The sequence below is a fragment of the Pollicipes pollicipes genome, unplaced genomic scaffold (genome assembly GCF_011947565.3).
Source record: "Pollicipes pollicipes isolate AB1234 unplaced genomic scaffold, Ppol_2.1 Scaffold_3087;HRSCAF=3621_pilon_pilon_pilon, whole genome shotgun sequence".
In the NCBI taxonomy this organism is placed as follows: domain Eukaryota; kingdom Metazoa; phylum Arthropoda; class Thecostraca; order Pollicipedomorpha; family Pollicipedidae; genus Pollicipes; species Pollicipes pollicipes.
In genome coordinates, this window is record NW_023596225.1 from 4,755,728 (window position 1) to 4,776,189 (window position 20,462).

The following is a 20,462-nucleotide window of genomic DNA, read 5'->3' on the forward strand; positions in this document are numbered from 1 at the left end:
ACCGGGCGCCGGCGGCCCCGGCGGCTGCTCGCGCATGATCGTCTCGACGAAGTGCGAGCGTACCCGACTCGGGTTGAACTCGATGCGGCCCGAGGGGTTCTGGCAGCCGTCGTCGCGCGTGCAGCCGCACGGGAAGTTCTGCCGGTCCACCTGCAGACAGTGCAGGCTGGCCGTCATGGCGCTGCTTCGCACATCCGGACGACGGATTCTGCGCCATCGTGAGGAGCATTTGCAGCGCTCAGCGGGATATTGCGGGCCTTCCAGGATGTCGACATCGATTGCAATATTTTGTAATCAGGGGTCCGGTTAACGAAAACCTTATCCAATGCTCGGAGTTTTGCCAAATATTGCACGTACGTGGGGTTAGTTATTGTAAAGAGACAGGATGAACACTGATTTACACATGATGGTTCTAACGACAGTAAAACCCGCATACTCCAGCACCGACCACTTAAACACGATGACAGTGGGAGCATGTGCCACGCTGCCTCGCGCAAACAAAACTTCATTTTGAACACACAACAACCTCTGCAACGCATAAGCACAAACACACACAAATACGAGCGCTCTGAGCCAAACAGCAGGGAACTTCCGTAGGACAAACCTGAGCCCATACGAGACCCTACCTTGTCCAAAGACCACGATGATCTTTGCACACACGGGGAGCCGTGCACACACCGAGCGCGGTGGGGGGGGGGGGGCTACCGCTCGGTCGTCTCACCTGACACTTGATGCCGGCGCCGGCGCACTGGCAGTTCTCGGGGCGGCAGACCACCTTGCAGGCGCAGCCGCAGAACTCGCGCGACGTGCGGATTGTCGCGGCACTCGTCCTTCTCGAGCGGCTCGATCTTGCGCACGCCCGAGGCCCGCAGCAGCGCGCGCCGCTGCCGCGTCGACACAGGCTGCGGAGAGGGAGGGGGCGGAGGCGTCAGACCGGGGAGGGGCCACCAGGGGCGGACAGGTGACCCGGCGCGGCGAGGAGAGAACGTGGGGGCCCGGTGGGAGGGGACACAGGGCCTGGTGGGAGAGGACGTGGGGCCCGGTGGGAGAGGACGTGGGGCCCGGTGGGAGGGGACACCAGGGCCTGGTGGGAGAGGAGTGGGGCCCGGTAGGAGAGGACGTGGGGCCCGGTGGGAGAGGACGGGGCCCGGTGGGAGGGGACACCAGGGTCTGGGGGGGAGAGGACGTGGGGCCCGGTGGGAGAGGACGTGGGGCCCGGTGGGAGGGGACACCAGGGCTCGTGGGAGAGACGTGGGCCCGTGGGAGAGGACGTGGGGCCCGGTGGGAGGGAACACCAGGGCCTGGTGGGAGAGGACGTGGGGCTCGGTGGGAGAGGGCGTGTGGCCCGGCGGGAGAGGACGTGGGGCCCGGTGGGAGCGGACATCAGGGCTGGGCCGACGCACGTCTGTTTCGTCAGCCCAGCCCGGACGAGGCCCGAAGCACGCTGTCGGCCCGCGGGAGCGAGCCAGAGATACCGGCTGGGAGCGATTACCGTCGGTGAGTACCCGACCCCGTGACACAGTCAGGAGACGGCGACAGAATTGGCGAGCCGCCCATTCTATACATGCTGACAGCCAACCGTAGAACATGAATGCAAATGTCAGTATGTAATGTTCATCACTCCTTACTCCACCAGCCGTGCTCCACTCCGCTTTCGAAAATTCCTGTCACTCAGTGCATGAGGCAATCATTCCAAAAAATACCTTACCCCCTCCATCGAACTCAACGACCCAGCCTATCAGTCAACACCCGAGCAGTAGCCTGCCACGCGGCGCCACCCCGCCCCCCGCCCCCGCCCCAGGCCCAGGCCCAGGCCCAAACCCAGTCCCAGCCCCAGCCCCGACTCCGGCCCCAGGCCCCAGCAATCGGCCGCAGTCCGGGCCCCTCCCCGGAGGCGAGCACGTGCCGGCAGCCACGTCTGACGTCAGCCGAGTGGGAACTGATTCAGCGGCCGGCGGCGGTGCCAGCGTTGCCGGCGGTGCCAGCGGCCGCACCTCCGCCGCCGCCGGCCGTCCGCCGGCCACACGGCCAGCGCCGCCAGATAGGGCGCCGCCGGCAGCACCGAGCTGCACGCCACGGAACCGCGCGGCGGGCAGCGCGACGGACAGGCGGAACGCGCGGGCGGCTCATACGCGGCGGTCACGAGGCTCAATGCAAGAGGACACGGCGAACAACACCCCCTGCGCCTGTCTGCCAAGGCGGACATCGCAGAAGCCATGGCCTGTCTGCCACAGACGACGGCGGGCGGGAGACGGCATACCCGCGTCGAGTCACACAGGACACAGGAAGAGCCGAACCGAGTTATTCACCTCGCAAAGTGGCGATTACCCGTGCAAGCCTGCACCACCTGGCCCAGCCCCGGCGCCGTGCTGCCGCTACACGTGAATCACGTGCGTGGCCTCGGTAGGTGCCGGCGACCCCATCCCCCCCCCCCCCCCGAGCACACGCACATCACTTCTGCGCTACACACTGGACGTTTCGGCGCTCTTCAGCCGCCGGTGGTACCGCGCCCGCCCAAGACCCCCACCGTCAGGCCGCCGGTGCCACTTACCCGCAGGAAGAAGTAGCTGTCGACGTCGAGCTCCGAGTCGGAGAGGTCGCTGCCCTCCTCCGAGGCGGCGTCGCTCTCCTCGCTGCTGCTCGTCGACGGCTGAAAGAGCAGCGGCCGTCAGCGGGGCAGGGCGCTCGACGGCGGCGCGGCCGCTCCGTACCGTCTGTCTCTGTCTCTGTCTCTGTCTCCGACGGCGGGCCGCCGGAGAGCTGACGCAAGATCCCGAACGGTCGCCCACGGTCCGGGGGAAAGGCCGCAAATACCAGCCGTCCGAACAGCGCTCATGCGGGCGACCGAACCCGACGGAAACGCTTTCAACTGGTGAAACGTGCCGCACACAACTAAAAATAGGTACAAACTTTCTGAAATGTCGGAGCACCGCTTTGAATGTCAGTGTGTTTGTGAGTATAGACTGATAAACGCGTGCCAACGTAACTGCATTGGCCACTTTTAATGTCAACCACCCGCGACCGTCCGCCGGCGGTGGGCCGGTAGGACAAAGTCATCACCCAGACCACGCTGAGTGTACTATTGGCATTCTGTGATGGGGCATGCGCCCGAACCGGTCAGCAGCGCGGGGGCCGAGCGAGGGCGACTCGCGTTGCCAGGCCCTCGCCACAGCCGCTGTCTACTCCGTGACGTGCCTGTCCCTCCCCCGCTCCCGTAAACCGGTCGGGCGCCGTCGCCAAAGAGGCGCCCGTCCAGGGTCACTGCCTGTCAACAAAGCAGGTGACGACTGCATAGCAACAATGTCGGCCGGCATGGTCGACACAGCGGGACCTCCCCACGCCTCCCTAAGCCTTGATCGCAGCCCTAGCCACGGGGTGGACGGGGGGGGGGGGGGATCCTTAGCATATAAGTGACGAATCATCGCGACCGTCATTTACATATGTCGTGCACTAATTCTAGAGAAGACCCGACAAGCCGTATTAGGCGGGCCGCCCTCCGGCACAAACAACGGCGACTAACTCAGACCCCGGGCGACCCCGGACCGGCGCCGGCCGGCCGTCGGCTGGCGTCGCCGCTCACCTGCAGTTTGCGCTGCTTCAGTCGTAGCCGGGAGAGCAGCTCGCGGTGCGCCAGGCGCTGCTCGTTCACGTGATCGGTGAGCGTGAACCGCTCCACGTGACTGTGAGCATCGGCCATGCCCAGCGTCGAGCCGCCCTGCGACGGGATGCACGTGAAGCCCTGCGCCCGCGGGAAGTAGAACACCGTCACGCCGGCGAACTGGATGCCGCGCCGCGGCCGCTTGGCCACGCTGCCCGCTGCGGAGAGACGCGGGCGGTCAGCGGCCGAGCCGGGCGACACGGAGGCGCGCCCTCATCTGGGGCCAAGGCGGAGACGGACGGCGAGCGAGAACGGACAACGGCGGCGGGAAGGCCGGGCTCGGCGGAGACGCACAGGGGCCGACGAGCGGTGACGGGCTGGGACGGAAGGGTGGCACGGAGACGCGCCGAGACACCCGGACACGGGCAGAGTGAGTGCTGTGTAGAGCAGAGACACGGAAACGACGAAGGACGACAAACGCGCACGCACATACACACACATGGCGACGTCACCAAAAACAGGCAGACAATGTTGGTCAACCCATACGGGACTGGCTAGGCAGCGGTCAGACTGGCATGGAGGTGGCGGACATGCAGCACACACTTTGAAATAGGTACCGATACAGGGAATATAGGAAGAAAAACGGGTAGGTCGAGCAGCCCACTCGACAGACCACACGTGACAACTCCACTGAGCCTCGACACGCCTCAGCAAGAGGCCACGGGCGACATGTATTGGTGTTGGCTGCCTCTTCCCACGTCATCAGTTTTGAGATTGTAGGGATGCAACTAATTCATCTCATGCTTGTGGACAAGGTAGGTTGAGGCTTTAAAAAGCCATTTAATGTATATGGATAAAAAGTGCAGCCGACGCGACTCAGGACAAACATCAGTGAACAAAGGTGCTGGTCAGAACAATATTAGCGTGAGATACCAGCAATGCAGTAAGCCGAAGTGAAATACGAGAACGCAGCTGAAAAACAGCCGGGACTTCATCATTCGCGAGAAACGTGGAGCTAGATAACACGGAAGCGAACGTGGAGCACGAAGGAAATCGGCGACTTTTGTCGCGAAGATAGCAGATAACCTACGCGCACCACCCGCCACATCACCCGCCTGTATCGCCGTTCCGCGATAGTGTTCCGTGATGAGTCACTCAACGCGGGCCTTGACTCCGGCAGTCACGATAAGCACTGTCACTACGCAGTGACATGGCCTGCTTTCCATTACACGACATTGACATCTGAGAAAGCATCCTCGAAATTGTTTTGCGTGCACTTATTCGTGAACAGTTGCAGTGAAAACCTGGTTGGCCTGAAGCTTTTCCTGCAAATACAATGCTGCAAACCGGTCCCCTCTCAAGAGCGTGGCTACCCGACCACGACAATTTTACATGCATCTTCTACCATATCCAACGCCTCCGTGCAGCGGCTTCTCGGCATCCGTGACAAGGTCTGCTCCCCACCACCACCAGAGGGCACCTACCGGCGGCGTCTGCACTCTTCCGCTTCAGATTGCTGCGGACGGGCAGGGCGCTTAGATTGGGCTGGCTGCGCCGCACGCCGTCCCCAGCCGTGGCCGCAGCTGTAGCTGTAGCTGTAGCTGTAGCTGTAGCTGTAGCTGTAGCTGTAGCTGGAGCCGGAGCCGGAGCCAGAGACGGAGCCGTATCCGTAGCTGCCGAGCCGGGGCCGAAGCCGGGGCCGGAGCCGGAGCCGGAGCCGGAGCCGGAGCCGGAGCCGGAGCCGGAGCCGGAGCCGGAGCCGGAGCCGAAGCTGGGGCTTGAGCCGGATCCGGCGGTGACGGCGGCCGCGGGGACCTGAAGCGGCTCCGGGACGGCCGGCGCGCAGTCGGCCGGGTCGAGACGCGTCACCGCCGGCTCTGACAACGGCTGCTGCTGCTGCGGCGGCGGCAGCTCCAGGACCGCCGGAGGAGAGGTGATCGACCCCGCGGAGGCGGCCACCGCCAGCTGGCTCTCCGGGATCGCGCCGGCCGTGGCGAGCCGTGCTTCCGCTCCGGCCGACTCCACGGACGACTGCCACTGGACAGCGGCCTCCACCAGCACGTGCTTGTCTGCTGCCGCCTCCTGGGAGACGGAATGCTGCTCACAGGGGACCGCTTCCAGCTGTCCTCCTGCAGGACAGGCTTCTTGGGACGCCCGCTCATCCGACAGTGTACCCTGCAAGTTCTGTTCCTCTGGGCCAATCTCAACAGCAGCCGGTCGTTCCGCCTTACGCGCCTCCTCCACAGAGGTCACCGTGCCGGCCGCAGAGGCGGCGGCTGCAGCCGGCTGCTCCACAGGCCGCATCTCTGGCGTCTCCTCAGCGACCCGCGTCACTGCTCACAACGACGTCCGCGCCTCCTGCTGGAGCTGCGCCAGCTGAGACCGCCTCCTCCTCGACTTTTGCCGACGCCATCGGCTGGCAGTCCTCGGAGGAGACTGACAACGCCCCCTCCTGCCCGGCCTCCGAGGGGGCCGACTCGACCTCCTCCTGCGGGGTGGGCTTCGCCTGCTCCTCCACGGGAGCTGACTTCACCTGCTCAACCGAGACCGGCTCCGTCCGCGGGTCCTCTCCCGGCGGCGCTGCGGCGACCTCGGCGCTGGGGGCGCCCGTCGCCGGCGCCTCCTGCCTGCTCTCGGCCGTCTCGGCGGCCGGCCGGGCCGCCTCCACCGGCGCGGCGACCGCGTCGATGTCGTCGAGCAAGTCGCGGGGCCGCCAGGGCGCGCCGGACGGCAGCGGTCCGTCCACGGCGTCCAGCAGGTCGCGCGGCGGGCGGCTGGGCCGGGCGACTCAGCTCATCCCCGGCCATAGCGAGCGTCTGCAACAGCGGAGCAAGCCCGTTAGCCGGCGGTCCCCTTCTGCGAGCCCCGTCCCACGCGATGGTGGTCCACAACAGCCTGACGTGGAGGGTCCCGTCGGGAGCGGCCCGCCCAACTAAGGGCACCATCCGGAGTTCTGTACGACAGACGCTCACAGAAGGGTAACACTCGTCGGCTGACAAACAGGCGGAGACATTTGTCACAGGAAATCCCTGTGGTATTCCCAGTGCGGGCGACTGCGTCTACACACGCGTGATATCGCTCCGGACAGGCCCGGGAGGCCATGCCGGCTACAGCAGCCGTCCTCGGCCGACAGGGTGGACCAGCGGCGGCGAACCACGGCACAGTACACTCACCGCGACGCCGCAGGACGCGACACCCGCACTGACGAAGGCAACGGACGCCGCAGGCATTCTGTGCTGAAACGCAAGTCCCACTTGTCCTCTCACGACGCAACCAGAGCGCCAGCCCCGCAAACCCGGAAAACTAAGGTGCCTTCTGAAAATACATACGCTCTACTACGCCATCGCCGTCCGTCACAAAGGCGCCGCAGCCCTCAGCTTCCAAAAGGTCACCGATATCTGCGTTCGTATTTCCCTGTTCTGGCCGACAACGTCTCATGGTGCCTTAGAACATACACCTCAGCCACATTCTACCGCACAGTTTCACATGAACCAGATTCAGTCGACAAAGGGACTCTCCGTTCCAGCGCACCCGCCGAGGGACTCACCGAACACCGAACACTCGTCCCCGAACAGCCCACACCACATCGCTCACGTACTGTCCTGTCGCACAGGGCCGCGTCCTCGGCGCCTTCCGTCCCCACCGCGCAACAAAGGCGTCACGTGCCGTCTCCGGCGCTGGGAGCGTCCGGGGGGGGGGGGGGGGCACGGTTCGCGCCGCCGCCCACCTGCTCGTCGTCCGCGTCGCCGCGGCCGTCAATCGCTCCACCGACGCGCCGACCGACCGGCTCTCCGCCAGCTGCGTCTGCCGCGACCTACCAGCTGTCGGAGGCCGCGCCTGCGCTGCGGCGGCGGCGACGTCGCGGCCAGGAATAACCGCGCGCGGCGCCGGCACCGCGGGCCGCGGGTAGAGCGACGCCGGCCGGAGAGAGTCGGCCGGCCCGAGCAGAGCTGCGCACGGACCGGCGGCGCACCCGCCCGTCGCGGCTGCTGGCCGGTCGCAGCGGCCGCTCCAGCACCCGGTTACGGTCAGCTACCACGCCGATCGGTCCGGATCTCAGGTATGCGGCTCTACCGGGGCCAGCTGGTCACCCCGACAGCTTCGGAGGAATGTCGCCGCAGCGTGCCCCGCCCATGCTGCAGCCTGCAGGCGTCCAAGCCGAGACAGCCACCGCCAGCGCGCCTCAAACTGGCCATCTACGGCAACGCTGCCGCGGAAGCGCCAACGAAGTACAAAGAAGGGCACAAACCTCCCCACCACAAATAAACAACCGGCTATCGAAAGCAAATCTACATTACGTCCGCCATCACAGGTCGTCCAAATGTGAAGCATCCCTCCCAGTCACAGTCGGGCCGCACTCCACAAGCCTGGCCGAGCTGTCCAACCGGCGCCGGTTTCACCCCGGCGCCGGTTTCTCGCGGTTTCCCCGGTCCGTCGGGCGGCGACGGCGATGGCGACGGCGGCAGTGGCGGCGGTGGCGGGAGGGGGCCGGGGGCCAGCCCTGGCGTTCTCACTTCGGCGCACAGGTGCGCCCGGGCCGCACACACCTCTACCCACGCGCCCCAAATCAATATAGCCGATTCGGGGAGAATTTCACAAGGCGCCAATCGTCATTCATTCGTCGCCAACAAAAGACGATTGGTTGTTTGCGAGGGTCGCGCTTGCAGTGCCGCGTGCGACGATCGGCCGGCACTCCTGCTGACGGAGCGCACTCTGCCGCCGCACTCCGCCGCGACTCCGCACTCACCGCGCACTCCCAGCGTAAACAGCTACCGGCACTGCAACGGTGCGAGCACTCTCGCCCATTTGCGCCGAAGATGCCTCGAAACTTTCCGCCGCCGCCGCGGCAGAGCAGCGGAGGGTTTCCGTTCCTGGTCTCTCGGCCGTCGACAAACTTCGCGGCCTGCGAGCCGGATAATCGCCGCCCTCCGGAGCGGATAGCAGAGCTTTGTGCCCGCCCGAGCATCGCCAGCTCTGTTCCCAGCCATACGTCGAGCCGCCAAGAGAGAGGTCTTCACTCGTCTCGGAGGGCGGCAGCCAGCGACCGGCCGGGCGGCGGAAGTCTGGCGACCCGTGGAGATGGTCTGATGTTTTCTACTCGCTCAGCCACCAACTACGGTGGGACCTCAGCGGAGCCACGCTACTTCTCCGGCAACACGACGGTTTTTGGGCGCACCAACGCGCACACCGAAAAACGCGTTATCAGTGGGGCCACGGCCGGCTTTAAATCCGCCGTATGACGTCACGGAAGGCAAAGGTCACGCGAATCACCTTGGTGAACCTGATACCAGCGGGCCCCTGCTCGGTACGACCCTTCTGTACCGCGGCCGCCAGCATCGCGTGCGTCCGGTGTGTGACACGTTAGCGCCGAGGACGTCAGAACGACAGAGGTCTGCGACGAACGCCGTCCCTGCGGAACGCCTCGCATTTGTTTTGGCCCGACCTTTCGGCAGCGCGTCCGCGAGCTCAAGGCCCCTCAGCACACAGAGTACTAAACAAACGCTTCTAGCCAACTCTGCATGCAGATCAAACGGACCCTCCTGGCTGACGCAATAAAGCCGATATGATCGCCCAAAATATTCGGCAGACATTTAAGAACTGGACATTAACGAGCATGAAACACCGACCATGCTACTGCACTACATAGCAACTTAGTGAAATGATTATCTAGACACAAGGTAAACACAAACCACTGAAGTTTAATAAATATAAATAATATTTCGCCCGCGTCGGGGAAGGCGTAATGGCACCCCATTACTCTGTCTGCTCATCAATAAACCAGTTTACTACTTCGGGAGGGTCCATCACCAGTTCCGAGCGGAAATAAGTGCTTGGGCACCCGCAAACAGGTTATGGACAACTGAACAGCGCAATGGTATGGTTGCGCGCTTTTCACACGCGTCATGAAGCCATTAAACAAAACAGAGTTGTAAAGCAAATATCAGGACTACGGTGGAAATGGTGCACCGAAAGCAGGCACTGTGGACAATAAGTACCCGCAGGTAATGCTTACATAAAGGCCGTGACAAAAAGTCACAGCCACAAAATAGCGAAGCGCGGACCCATTGGCTTGCCTGGATTTGAGTGGACGTTTGGACATATTTCGCGGACTTTGTAGCGTTGTGCTCACGAATCCAGACGGTTCACTCCTCACCTTCTGGAGTGGCAATTACGCAATCGCTTCCGTGGTTGCGGAAGAGGGCATTTACAATTGCAGACTTCTAAAAAGAGCGCCTTCGATAACGGCTTCACACACTTAAGACTGGGTCTTTCCAGCGACACACCCCTGCCAGGAGATAGATGATGGAAACGTTTATCTGCCCATGAGTTACATACATTACATGAGAGTCACCTAAAATCACGCCAAATTTGCATATGAACAGGGAAGCCGTGTACCGAGAAGACGTAAGGAAACTGTGTTACGGCGAAGCTGACTTAAGTGATGACTTAAAGGCGCACGATAACGTTAATTTCTGAGCTAGAGGCTACATGCAATATCTAAGATTTAATGACTAATTACAAGCGGGTGGTGGGAGCACGGACAAGTTTATCAGAAGTCTCGATTTTCTGAATTTCATGCCTACAGCACGCGCTTAGCCATGTCAAAAATCCCTCCTAGGTCTCGATACATATTCAGTGCTGATGCCCTTCCCTCATTTGAAGGGATGGTAGTTGCTTCACCTTCGCCGCTATAACCCACTGGAAAACATGTCACAAAATAAGGTGAGCTGCAATTTTGAAAACTTAGTACGCGCCCGGGTGGCCGGTTGGATACCCTTCGCTCAGGTGGGGGGGGGGGGGGGGGGGGAGGAGGGCAATTGGCCCGCTGATATTTCAGGAACTAAGAGAGCTAGACACCAAAGTCACAGGGTGTGTTGACCTGTCCGCGAACTCACTTAGGTCAGATTTGGAGGCTCCTAGGTCATAACCTTCGGGTCAAATAACGTCAAAAAGGTCAAATTCCAGGTTGGTCTCCAAAGGGCCCCTAGAGCCTAAATAACTGTTCTGAGCAAAACGTCACACGATCATCTTAGGCCAGTGCCCTAGTTTGGCCTTTTGAGGGTCATGGTGACCAAAAATATACAAGACCGCTGTGAGTTTTGCACTTAGATAAGCGATAAAGATTACGCTACGCACAATGTTCCTAAAAAAAAAATGTTGACGTGGGTTATTCCGGGTCAGTGATCTATTCTGACCTTTAAGAAGTCTATGGAAGGTATATAATGCGGTTGCTGTTATCAATTAATTCGAAATGAGCATCAGGAACTACCCATACAGCAAGCGCTAGAGTAATAAAACATGTTGGTTTTGGCCTTGGTCTGACCTTCATACCCAATCCCAGGTCAATGTAATTTGTTTATTCAGTTGTTGTGTTGCCTAGAGAAGCATCTCAGAGTTATATGGTTTCGTCCAACACTCCGTTGTTGGATCAGATTGAACGATTCCCTAGAAATTGCCTTCGCTGAAACCATGGCCTGACTTTGACCTGCCATAGCTCAGCGACCTTACAAGGTACATCTAATCTTTCATGCCAGACAATCCGTTATTCAATTTTCTACAGCTATGCAAAATTTGGTGCGGCTATGCCGCGCCGTTCGGAAACTATTTCGGAAAACATTCGGGGGGGGGGCAATTTGACCCCCATCCAAGAGCGTGCCAGAGTATACATATCCGCATACTACATCACGTGTTCATCATCAAACACACAATGGCCTGATAACGACACCTCAGCTCTTCGTGACGATAGCTCAGCTAGGTGGAGCGTCTGTCAGACTCACCCACCTGTGGCGCGTTGCGTTAGAGCCGACGCAGATGTTTTCCATTCCCCCCGACTGGGATGGCCAGCGGCAGGTAACAGCGGCCGCGCTTAAGGTCAGGTGACGTCAGAGCAGGACGGACCGTGCCGGGCAAAACGCCACAATAAGCTCTCGCCAACAAAGTCTGCCGCTGACATGGAATTTTACGGTCCGATGGCGGGGGCTGGGCTCGCGCAGCGAAGACTGCTGAGCGTGGGCTCTGATTCCAGACATCCATGAGATCAAAACACGCCCGACTTAATAAAAATAGCAATATACTACACAGCCAGTGAGCTAAATATGTAAACCTACATATATATATATATATATATATATATATATATATATATATATATATATATACATCGGATCCGTCTATTGGCGTCCTCACTTCAGGAAATTGTCGTTTAAGCGATGGATGTTCATTACGCAAGAAAATGTACAATATTGCAATTTGGAAACCTTACGAACTTGTCGAAGTCCCCACAGAAGAAGAATGCAGAGGCGAATGCGCCTCACAACTTACAAAGGTCAATTTAAAGATTCCTTTGCCCTTCATTCTCAGTTCGGAAACGGTCGGAATGCACTAACAGCATGGGGCACCCATCCGCAAACCCAGCAACCAGTGATTCCGAACATGCATTTGTGCGGCTTCCAGCAACTGGCAACCACCCATGGCTCGGCCCTCATGCCGGCCTTGACCTCACACTTGGCAGCGAGCAAAAGGATAAACCTATTTGAAACTTTTTCCCAAAATAGCGCGTGGAAGGGTGGAGAGCATGCCCACAGCGCCACACCTTGGTATGGTCCGAAAGACGGCAACACAAGTACTTCCTATTTCCGACGAGCGGACGTCCGTCAGGCGTCGCTCGCAGCAAGCGCCACCTATACAAAACAATGCGCACTATCAATGTCATGGTGAACCCTTCGCGCCAGACTGCAGCGTTTAGATAAGAGGGACGTCGGAGCGCGGCCGCGGGGTATCGCCGACCGTATGGTGCGAACCGGTCATGAGTCCCACACAAGCGTTCTGTCTCGCGCATGGCGACAAACCAGTACCTTAACACCAGTTACCAATTGCGAAAATGAACCCGCCGTATGGTCCTCGGGGCGAAATAGAACATGTGTGTACATGTGTTTCGTGGTGGTTACGCCCAATGCTAAACTCGCCACTGCAGGGCTACTTCGCAGTCGGCCGTCCGTACCTAGATCACAGCCCACTGAGCTACACTAACGCAGTTCCAATAGCAAGGCAAACATAGCGCCCTGCCTGGACAATTTCCGCCGCCGTTCGTCGAAGTATTCAATGAAGGCGTTACCAATAACACATGGGATAGGGACGTGGAGGGGATGAACACTGGATCCACCCTCAAAAGTGAACATATCCCATCTTAGGTGGCGTCTCTGGAATTAGTGGCGGCCAGATGGAGGCGGGAGAGGCGGATGCCAGAGCCAAGTTAGCGTGACTCCATTCGAACGACAGTCACGCGAGAACGGTGCTGGCGGGCTGACAGATGTGATGTAATTCGTATTGTTCTATAATGAAATGACGTAGGATTGCAGTCATCACGAAGTTGTGGTACGAAATAATTTTCTCTCGGCTAGTCATGTGATCTGAGGATAAACGTGTTGGTGGTAAGGAAGAATGTGCTGAATTACCAGCGAAATTTCACCCGGACGTGTTGATCGGTCACGACAGCGGAAAATCCCCTCTAGTGCCATGAAAACCATGGCAGCCTCGCTTCCTGACGCTTGCGAAGGCATGCGAATTGTATCCTATCGAAAAATCCAGCAGCACGTGCGTAGCACAAAGGCCAAGTTCGCTTCCAACGAAATGTGCCTCTTCTCATCAGAAATAACGTTACGACGCAAGACCGGGCACATTCAAACCAGATATGTTGCACACTCGCTTTTCTAATTTGCTCTCCTTTTGACACTTCTAAAAATTTAATCCGAACGTTTTGATCAGATGGATCACTGGGATCAGAGCCCAAGCCCAGCAGTGGTTGTCGAGTGAGCCGTGACATCATCATCTACTCGTGAAGCTTCAGGTAAACAGCAGACTTTGACTGCTAAAGTTTAACGTGCCGCAGTGCCTGGCACCGCCTGGTCCGCCCCTTGACGTAACTGAGCCTTCAGACGAAGATGACGCTGCCGCCAGCCGCGGGTCATCTTCGTCTGAAGCAAACAGCGAGCACTAAAGCGACTCGAACCTTCATTACAACATTTCACCCAGCGCCACTGACTGGGAGGTTACGTCTGCCCACCCTCGTTATTTTGGGACCTAGCCGTGACATTGGATAAATCGGAATGGCAATTGATTGCTCGCAGACCATCATCAACAAAATACTGTCGTTGACCGCCTTTTTACATGATTCACCGTCATCCGCTATCAAACGCCGCTAGCAAACACTAGATATAACGTGATGTGTCGTTACCTGAACTGACCTATAATATAGTTGTCACGTTAGGTGTTTATTGGTTTAAGTATATGACAATCCCCTATCCGCAGCTGCATGTGATGCAAAGCAGCGGCCTTCGGCGAACCTCATCTGAAAACAATTCGCTGGCGTAATTCCATGTGACGTACATCACAGCCACACATTACATATTGTAGTCAAAACTGTCCGACGACTTTGGGGCCCCCGTGACACCATTGTTTATAGTATTTCAGCTTGGAAGCCGGTACGAAACAATACTTCGACAGGTCTTCTTTTCCGCAGCAAATCATGTGAAAAGCAAATTACGGGTCAAAGCTAGATCGAGGTCGCAGGATGAGGATGGATATGGCAACTTTGCATCGCTTTCTCTTGCCAGTCACACGGCCGTCGTGGCCATCATCGACACAGCCAGTAGTCATCTGTAAATGTTTCGGTATTGCTAACCAAGCCATCCGCAATGGGAGGAAAGACATTTGGGTTTGGCATTCATGCTCGGTTGACCCGAAACAATCCCGCTGTGCCCTGCGTCGTGAGATTGGCCTCGACTGGTGCCGAACCAAACCAGGTGATGCAATGCATTACAACTATCTAAGGCAAGAACGGACGGTTTGGGCTCTCACCTGCGGAAGCATAGAGCCGTGCAAACTTTCACTACCGACGCATCTCCGTGACCGGAGGTAGTATCGAAACAAACTGCTCTGCCCAAATGTGTCCGATTGACTGACATCTGCTGAGGATTTGGTGGGCTTAACCTGGATAACTGTCAGCCGATCTGGAGTTGGAGGCGCGGCCACATCCTCCCTCCAGAGAGGCCAATCAACCGGACGGCTTATGGGGAGAACGACACCGGACAGGTGAGGGCGACCACACCGTCAATCTCATGGCTGCAGATCCGCACCGGCGGCCCCTGTCCTGCACCGGTCAGGCACCGGCTGGCCCCCTGCACCGGCAGCCCCCTGTCCTGCACCGGCCAGGCACCGGCTGGCCCCCTGCACCGGCGGCCCCCCTGTCCTGCACCGGCCAGGCACCGGCTTGGCCCCCTGCACCGGCGGCCCCCTGTCCTGCACCGGCCAGGCACCGGCCCGGCCCCCTGCACCGGCAGCCCCCTGTCCTGCACCGGCCAGGTACCCGGCTGGCCCCCTGCACCGACGGCCCCCTGTCCTGCACCGGCCAGGTACCGGCTGGCCCCCTGCACCGGCGGCCCCCTGTCCTGACACCGGTCAGGTACCGGCTGGCCCCCTGCACCGGCGGCCCCTGTCCTGCACCGGCCAGGTACCGGCTGGCCCCCCTGCACCGGCGGCCAGCACCCGTCAGCGCTCTCTCAGCCCCCGAACAGTGCTCTCCAAACGTGAACAATTCGTGTCGACATAACCGCGCACGACTGGTCCCCGTCGACAGACGCAAGAAAAAGCCGTCACGGTTCCCCACGAACCCTGACAAATGCAAGCACGTGCGCCCGTTTATGACACCATACGGCCGTTATCGGACGCTCCAGGCATTCTCCAGCTGTTGACTGTGAGCCACTCACCATCAGTGCAGCAGGCCTACGCATACCCCCTGGGACAATATTATCAGTGCATGCACTCGCTAAAGGGGAGAATAAGCCGTAAAAGCATGACAGTCAAAATGTAGTCTTTGCCAACTCATTACTTCGCCTCATTTAGTGTCATGCGGGCAGCCAGAACCCCAAGTCATGCAAGCATCATGCATCACCCATTTATGCATAAAACCGCGTCCTGCCGGGATACTGGGCGTTGTGCAGGCCACATCCCCGCGGGAATGGTCAAGGAGCGCACAAGTGGCCAAACAGCTCACAACTCACACACAGTTGTACTGGTGACAGAATCAACATTAAGACCTTTACTGCCAGCTATGATGGCGTCAGCGAATACGCAGTGGGTACGAGAACCCAGTCCTGTAGAGTGTGGCTCACCATTCAGCCTGCCAGTTGCACCTCAAGCACACAGAGCGTAGCACGCCATGGCAAGACCAGCCGACCGGCGGGAGCCATCACCACGCAACATTGAAACGATCGCTGCGTGTTAACGAGGCCGGTCGGGTTTTCCCCAACAGTGGTAACGTCAGTGACCGCCTCGCATGGCGAGAGCGCCGCGGTGCCCGAACTTCACGATCAGTTTAGAGCCTCGTAAACCGGCAAAATCGCACCATCGAGCCAAATAACACAGATACTGGCTTCACTACCCGCCTACAAAATATACCGCATAATCTATTGTGCTTCGAATGCAAAATTAACGTAAAAAGCAAGCGACAACTGGGTAAGGAGCGCAGAGAGCGTCACGGCCCATTTGTTTTCGCGTTACACCAGCGACAATATGTGCGGCTTCGTCCCAGCTGAGGATGAGCTACCACGTGCACCTTCCCCCGTGACAGCCCCGATCGGCCGGCGCCTGACACACCCTCCCTAAAGGCCGTCACACAGCCCGACCCGTCATTCGGGCCCGACCACGGTCCGGCCTGCCCGACTGCGTCCGCGCGCCACGGCTCGGACCCAGCCTCGCCTTCCCCTCCCCCCCCCCCCCCCCCCATCACCTCCGCTCACACGCCCCGCTCTCTTTCACCGGCCGGTCGGCGGGTCAGCGACACTGCCGGAGCCGGTCGCCCGCCAGGCACGCAGCCCGGCTTCAGCCAGCGGCGCCGGCACCAGTCGGGGGCGAACAGGCGCTGCCGGCGGCCGGCCCCCCGCGGCCGCGGCGTGCCTCGGTATCTCCCGGCCCCAGCGCTCCACTTTGTTGTTGTTGTTCATTGGAGTTTTCGGGCGCGTCGACTGCAGTGGTCATTTTGCGCCCATAACTATGCTGTTAATTAGTACGGTGTGAAAATGACTTGAAAATCAATATCTTTTAAAAACGAAAAGAGCTGTTTGGGACCAAGAAAGGAGGAACTGTCACCAAGCACATCGTTTATCGTCAGGGTCGAAGCCTGTGAACCAAAGTGACGTCGTCGTTCTTCGAAGAGGCATGGACATGATATAATGACATGATGGACAGTCAGGACGGCACCACACCGCTGGCATAGGGGTCTGTCGGCTCCATGTAACAGATGGCCATGGGTGGCATAGGTATGCCCAATGCGCAGCCTGCATAAAACCACCTCTTCCCACCGCACACTGCGAGAGCATGACGACCACAAGCCCAACTCTGTCTTTATTGCCCTGAGCTTATTGCCCCCCACCTGGTCCCAACAGCGCTGCAATCTGCTTCTCAGGAAGGTCTTGACTGCCGGGTAAAAATCTCTGGCAGGGATAGGCAAAAACCGGGTATATGGTGCTACCGCTGCTCGCTTAGCAGCGGCATCAGCCAGTTCGTTGCCCACGATACCGACGTGACTAGGGATCCAGCATAGTGCAATTCTCTTTCCAACCCGATTCAATTGTGTCAGGCGTGATAAAATGTCCTGTAAAAGGGGACATGATGGATAAAAAGACTTCAGTGCAGAGAGACTGCTCAGTGAATCTGTAAAAATGGCGTGTGAAGATTCTTCACCCACTTCAATGAAACATATCGCCTTGGTGATTGCAACTAATTCCGCCGTAAAAACTGACGAGTGGGCCGGTAACGAGAACGATCGAGTGACGGACCCGCTAACGAAAGCACAACCCACGCCATCCGAGGTTTTGGATCCGTCTGTGTATGTCAGGGTATATCCTTCATAACACGCCAAAAGCTCAACTGCCCTGGATCTCAATAGGTGTGGTGTGACGTCTTTTTTCCTAATTTCCGTAAGCGAGGTGTCAATGAAGGGTGTGGTCATTTGCCAGGGAGGAGAAGCCAGGCGGCTTACTTGCCTTACACCCCGAACAGGAATTCCGCTCTCAAGCAATAACGCTCTCATTCGGGAACCAAAAGTTAAAGCGTGCTGCTGCGGCCCATGACGAAGAGAACTTACTGCAAACCGCGAAAATATTGCAGAATATGTCGGGTGAAGTGGGAACTGCCGCAGCTTCAAGGCATAACGCATGCCAAGCATTTTCCTCCTCGTCGAAAGTGGTGGTTCGTGTGCCTCCGTTAAAAGGCTGACGGAAGGTGATGTGCGAAACGCCCCAGTAGCAATGCGAATGGCAGTATGGTGGACGGTATCAAGAACACGCTTGCTGGATTCAGACGCGCCATCATAACAAAGCATGCATAATCCAGTTTGGAGCGGACGAGGGAACGATATAAAAGCATAAGCGTGCTTCTGTCTGCCCCATACGATGTGCGAGACACACACTTTAGTATGTTGAGAGATTTAAAGCATCGATCGCGTAACATTTTAAGATGTGCGTTATATGTAAGGCGGCGGTCAAAGTGTATCCCAAGATACCTGGCCACGGCCTTATTTGGAATAGAGCGACCATATAGACGGATGCTCAGATCATCACATCGCTGGCGACGACAAAAATGCATCGCAACGGTCTTGTCGCCTGAAAAACGAAACCCGTTCATGTCACCCCATCTTTCAACGCGGTCCACAGCCAGCTGGAGACGCCGCTCCATCGCTGGTGCTCTCGCTGCACTGGTCCAAATAGTAAAATCGTCAACAAAAAGGGCACGTCCGACCGACTGTGGGAGCACATCACAAATATCATTTATCATAACTGCGAACAGTGCAACACTTAACACGCCGCCCCTGGGGCACGCCGTTTATTTGTTCGTACCTGTCGGAGAGGACGTTGCCGACCCGAACACGGAAGTATCGTTTGGATAAAAACCTTTGGAGAAAAGCACCCATATGGCCACGTATACCATATTTAAAGAGCTTTTGAACAATACCATGGCGCCATGTGGTGTCATAGGCGGCTTCAATGTCGAAGAATACTGTCCCCATATGCGCTTTTTCTTGAAAAGACTTACGAACCGTGGTGTCCAGTGTTAAGAGATGGTCCACCGTACTACGGTTTTTCCTAAATCCGCACTGCGAGTTACTAAAAATATCGTTGTTCTCTAAAAACCAAGTGAGTCGCACGTTTTACCATCTTTTCCATGAGCTTGGACAGTGATGACGTCAGTGAAATGGGTCGGTAATGAAGAGGGTCCAGCCCACTCTTCCCCTGTTTTAGGATAGGCACCACAACAGCTTCCCGCCAGGCCGGAGGGAACTCACCTCTTGACCACACCCTATTGAAGGCCGCCAATAGTGCACGACGTGCACACGGAGGCAGATGTCGGAGCATCTCATTGTGGATGTCATCAGGACCTTCCGATACACTACGAAGTCTTCCGATTGCCGACTCCAACTCCACCAAAGTGAAGGGCTCATTGTACGCCTGTGGTTGCCTTGTAGAAAAGTTCACTACGGTTTTTTCGGATTGTGCTCTTTGCCGTAAAAACTGTGGGCTCATATTTGCACCTTCGCTACGGTGGGAGAGTGCTCGGGCGATCCCGTTAGCCACATCCAACGGATGAGTCACCACCTGGCCGTTAACATGTAACACAGGAAGTGGCACGGATGAAAACTGCCCGGAGATACGTTTGATCCGAGCCCACACCTGCGAAGTTGGTGTGAATCGGTTGAGCGTGCTTACGTACATACGCCAGGATTCACGTTTCGCTTCTTTTATCGTGCGGCGGGCGAAAGCCCTGGCTTTCTTAAAGGCTACTAAATTCTCCAAGCTACTTCTGGCGTCAAAAGCTCGGAAAGCACGTTTGCGTGCGCGAATTGCGTCACGACACTTCTCCGTCCACCACGGCACAGGAGTGCGACGAGGAAATCCAGAAGTGCGCGGGATGTAAGCGCTAGCGCAATCTAGAAGTCTGTGAGTAAAATCCTCAATAGAGGGTGCCACCCTCACACCTCCGGTCTGACATAATGTCTCCAGTCGAGCCTCAAACTCTCTCCAGTCAGCCTTTTTTAAATTCCAACGTCGTGGTCTTACACCCAACGTTCCTCTTATTTGGAATCGAAGCCACACTGGGAAGTGATCGCTGCCCATTGGATCATCTGCCACAGACCACTCGAGGCTCTCCACCAGCTCGGGACTAGAAAGACTCAGGTCAAGCGCGGAAGTCTGACCAGACGGCAGTGTAAAATGAGTACGAGTCCCTGTGTTTAAAATACACAGTGACGAGTCACGGATAAAATGTTCGCACATCCTTCCGCGGGTGTTCGTGCTATCACAGCCCCACGCGGTGTGATGAGCGTTGAAGTCGCCTAAAAGAAGACATGGTGAAGGCAACTCATGCACTAAACGTCTCATGTCTTCCAATGGAAAACCGACGCCAGGTGGAAGATATAAAGAACACACCGTGATGTGACGGTGATTAAAATGTAGGCGTGCGGCTACAGCCTGTAGCGTAGACCGCAGGTTAAGCCTCCTGGCTGGCACGCTGTGGTGGACTGCAAGAAGGACACCGCCATGTGCGATACCGTCGGTTAACACATCATTGCGAAACAGGGCGTATCCTTTCAGCGTGCAGTGGTGACTAGAAGCAAGCTTGGTCTCCTGTCTCCTGCAGCGCTACGGCTGCAGGACAGTGCTCGCTGACGACAGCCTGGAGGTCGAGGGCATTTGCCCTTATTCCTCTACAGTTCCACTGTAAAAAGGCCTGTAAAGGGGGCGTGTTAAAAAGCCGGTTGGAGGTCACATACTAAAACCGGGCACGTCCTAAAAGAACTGGGCTGCGCCAG

The 20,462-nt window shown here is 57.9% G+C and overlaps 1 long non-coding RNA gene across 1 annotated transcript in view; it reads right to left on the reverse strand.

The window, feature by feature from the left end:
• Positions 1 to 6,367: 6,367 nt before the first annotated feature.
• The window catches only part of LOC119090308 (uncharacterized), a 76,705-nt gene continuing 62,610 nt past the window's right edge, over positions 6,368 to 20,462 (reverse strand). The window contains exon 4 of the long non-coding RNA XR_005093205.1: positions 6,368 to 6,414. This is a non-coding gene — a long non-coding RNA (uncharacterized LOC119090308). The remainder of the gene's footprint in view (positions 6,415 to 20,462) is intronic.